Below are 3,500 nucleotides of genomic sequence, written 5' to 3'. Positions count from 1 at the left end.
CCCCTCCCTGCCTCCCCTCCCCTTCCCTTCCCTTCCCTTCCCTGACAGAGTTTGGCTCTTGTTGCCCAGGCTGAAGTGCAGTGGTGCGATCTAGGCTCACTGCAACCTCCGCCTCCTGGGTTCAAGCGATTCTCCTGCCTCAGCCTCCAGAGCAGCTGGGATTACAGGCGCCCGCCACCACGCCCGGCTAATTTTTTGTATTTTTAGTAGAGACAGGGTTTCTCTATGTTGGCCACGCTGGGCTCAATCTCCTGACCTCAGGCGATCCACCTGCCTCGGCCTCCCAAAATGCTGGGATTACAGATGTGAGCCACCACGCCCGGTCAGGAGTTCTTCTGTCTTTCTGATCGCCCAGCTTCAAAATCTCAGAGGAATCTTAGCTTCCTCCTTCTATCTTTTTTTGTTTGTTTGTTTGTTTGTTTGTTTGTTTGTTTTTGAGACGGAGTCTCGCTCTGTCGCCCAGGCTGGAGTGCAGTGGCCGAATCTCAGCTTACTGCAAGCTCCGCCTCCCGGGTTTACGCCATTCTCCTGCCTCAGCCTCCCAAGTGGCTGGGACTACAGGCGCCTGCCACCTCGCCCGGCTAGTTTTTTTTTTTATTTTGTATTTTTTAGTAGAGACGGGGTTTCACCGTGTTAGCCAGGATGGTCTCGATCTCCTGACCTTGTGATCTGCCCATCTCGGCCTCCCAAAGTGCTGAGATTACAGGCTTGAGCCACCGTGCGCGGCCCCTCCTTCTATCTTATCCACCATATTGCATTAGCCACAACATCCACTGTATTCTGCCCTCAGAACATCTACTGAGTCTTCTACCACCCTGTTTTAGGCCTTTACATGTCTCAAAGAACAGAATATGTCTTAGAATAGTGCTTGGGCCAAAGTAAGGAATATGAAGTGTTGGCTATGATAAGGTGTCCCAAGGTTCCTTGTTTTCTGCCTCTCTCCATCCAAGCAGAGAGGTATCCTACAAAAGGTAGTCAGAGGGTTATTCCTCAAGTACAACTCTGATCCTGTCAGCCCCTGTCTCCAGTGCCCTCAGGATCAAACCCTAAACCCTTAGTGTAGTCTACAAGGCCCTGCAAGGTATAAACTCTGATGATCTTGCCAGCTTCACCATCACCTTCCAAGGCCCTCCATTGCCATTAGAATGAGGGACAAGCTCTAAACCTCTAGTATGTGGCCTCCATGTCATACCAGCCTTGGCTTCTTCATACACAATATTCCAGTCATGTGTTCTCATCTTGACCGTACTCTGGACTTCCTGCTTCCTCATGCCTGCTCATGCTCTTCCTCCCCAGCAGCCCCACCTATCAAAGGCCTATCTCATCAGTTCAGAATCTGCATCTTTTAGGAGTACCCCAACACTGACTGTATTTGTCAGACTCTGTCTTGCATTGTTGTGATTTCTGCACATAGCATCCCTCTGCTGACCTAGGAGCAAATAGAGTGGCATCTGTTGTTCTGCCTGTTCAGCACCTTCCACTCGTTCCTCTGGTAGCAGCACTCTGATAATCCTTTGTAAAGTTATCCCTGCTGGGTGTGGTGGCTCACGCTTGTAATCCCAGCACTTTGGAAGGCCAAGGTGGGTGGATCACTTGAGGCCAGGAGTTCGAGACCAGCGTGGCCAACATGGTGAACCCCATCTCTACCAAAAATACAAAAATTAGCCGAGCATGGTGGCATGCACCTGTAATCCCAGCTACTTGGGAGGCTGAGGCAGGAGAATCGCTTGAACTCAGGAGGCAGAGGTTGCACTGAGCCGAGATCGCGCCACTGCACTTCAGCCTGGGCAACAAAGAGCGAGACTCAGTCTCAAACAAAAAAAAAAAAAAGAAAAGAAAAGAAAGAAAGAAAGAGAAAGAAAATAAAGGAAAAGAAAAAGAAAAGCTATCCCTCCCCCACTCTCACTTCAAGGTGAGCAGGTGACTGGCTGATCAGTACATTTCATTTCTTTGGCCCCAGTGATTGGCAGATGGCTTAAATTGGGATAGCAGATGGAATGAGCATCAGCCTGAGACCTTGACTGAACCACTGAGGAAAGGACCCTCTCTTTCTCCTGGCATTGCTAAACTGGAAAAGCACCAACCTGGACTTGTTAATGGTCATCTCTGCCACCATTTAGAGGGAGCCATCTTGAGAATGAAATCAACACAGCTGGAGAGCAGAGCATGAGTTGAGAAAGACATCTTCCCAGATATACCAGTTAAGCTCTTGGATTCAGCCATGCCTGACATTAGCAGCACCTATGGACTTTTCCATGCCATGAGCCAATAAATGAGTTGGTTTGGTTTGGGTTTCTTCTACACTGAAGTCATGACTAAGAGAGGAGCTGTTAGAGCTATCTCTTGTGTACAAGAGGCTCTCAGGACAGAAAGGAAGCTGGAAAGGGAAATCAGTAGAGATGAACCAGCAGAACTGTCTGACCTTCTACGCTTGAAGGGCCACCTAAGGAAGGGAGGAGCAATTACCTTTGCTATTGCTCAGACTGACCAAGGGGGCATCACCTCCATCTCTGCTTTCCAGAAGCAAACCAAGCACTCTAGTCAGGGGTACAGTGGCTTATTTGCTGTTGATCATTGGAAAGAGGCTCCCCTCATTGCTGAGCTTGAGCAGAAAATGATTACTCCCTCACCAGTCAGTGAGTATCTACCCTCAGGAATACTCTAGTCTAGTGGTTCCCAAGCTTGTTTGGATATTGGAGTAATCTCGGGATGTTTGCTTTTTTGTTGTTTGTTTTGAGACAGGGTCTGGCTCTGTTGCCCTGGCTTTAATGAAGTGGTACAAACATGGCTAACTGCAGCCTCCACTTCCTGGGCCAAAGTGATCCCCCCACCTTAGCATCCCAAGTAGCTAGGACTACAGGCATGTACCACCAAGCTCTGCTAACTTTTTGATTTCTTTTTCTTTTTGAGACATGGTCTCACCGTGTCTCCCAGGCTGGAGTACAGTGGTGTGATCACAACTCACTGCAGCCACAACCTCTTAGGTTTAAGCAATCTTCCCACCTCAGCCTCCCTAGTAGCTGGGAACACAGGCGCATGCCACTAGGCCCAGTTAATTTTTTTTTTTAATTTTTTGGTAGAGACAGAGTCTCTCTATGCTTCCCAGGCTGGTCTTGAACTCCTTGGCTCAAGTGATCCTCCTGCCTTGGCTTCCCAACGTGTTGGGATTACAGGAGCGTACCACTATGCAGAGACAGGGTCTCACTTTGTTGTCCAGGCTGGTTTTGAACTCCTAGGCTCAAGCAATCCTCCCTCCTCAGCCCCTGAGAGTGCCAGGATTACATCATGAACCACCGCACCCCGCCCATCTCAAAACGTTTTTAAAATTCCAACACTTAGACCACATGTCAAACCAAGCAAATCACAGTCTCTGGATGGATCACAGGCATCACTATTTTTTTTTAAGTTGATTCAGGTGATTCCAATGCACAGCTACATTTGGGAACCACTGCCAAAAGCTCCCATCTTTTGCTTCCAAAACTGATACTTTAAAATTATAT

The sequence above is a fragment of the Rhinopithecus bieti genome, unplaced genomic scaffold, assembly GCF_001698545.2.
Source record: "Rhinopithecus bieti isolate Rb0 unplaced genomic scaffold, ASM169854v2 scaffold_13029, whole genome shotgun sequence".
Classification (NCBI taxonomy): Eukaryota; Metazoa; Chordata; class Mammalia; order Primates; family Cercopithecidae; genus Rhinopithecus; species Rhinopithecus bieti.
This window is presented reverse-complemented; position numbering follows the sequence as displayed.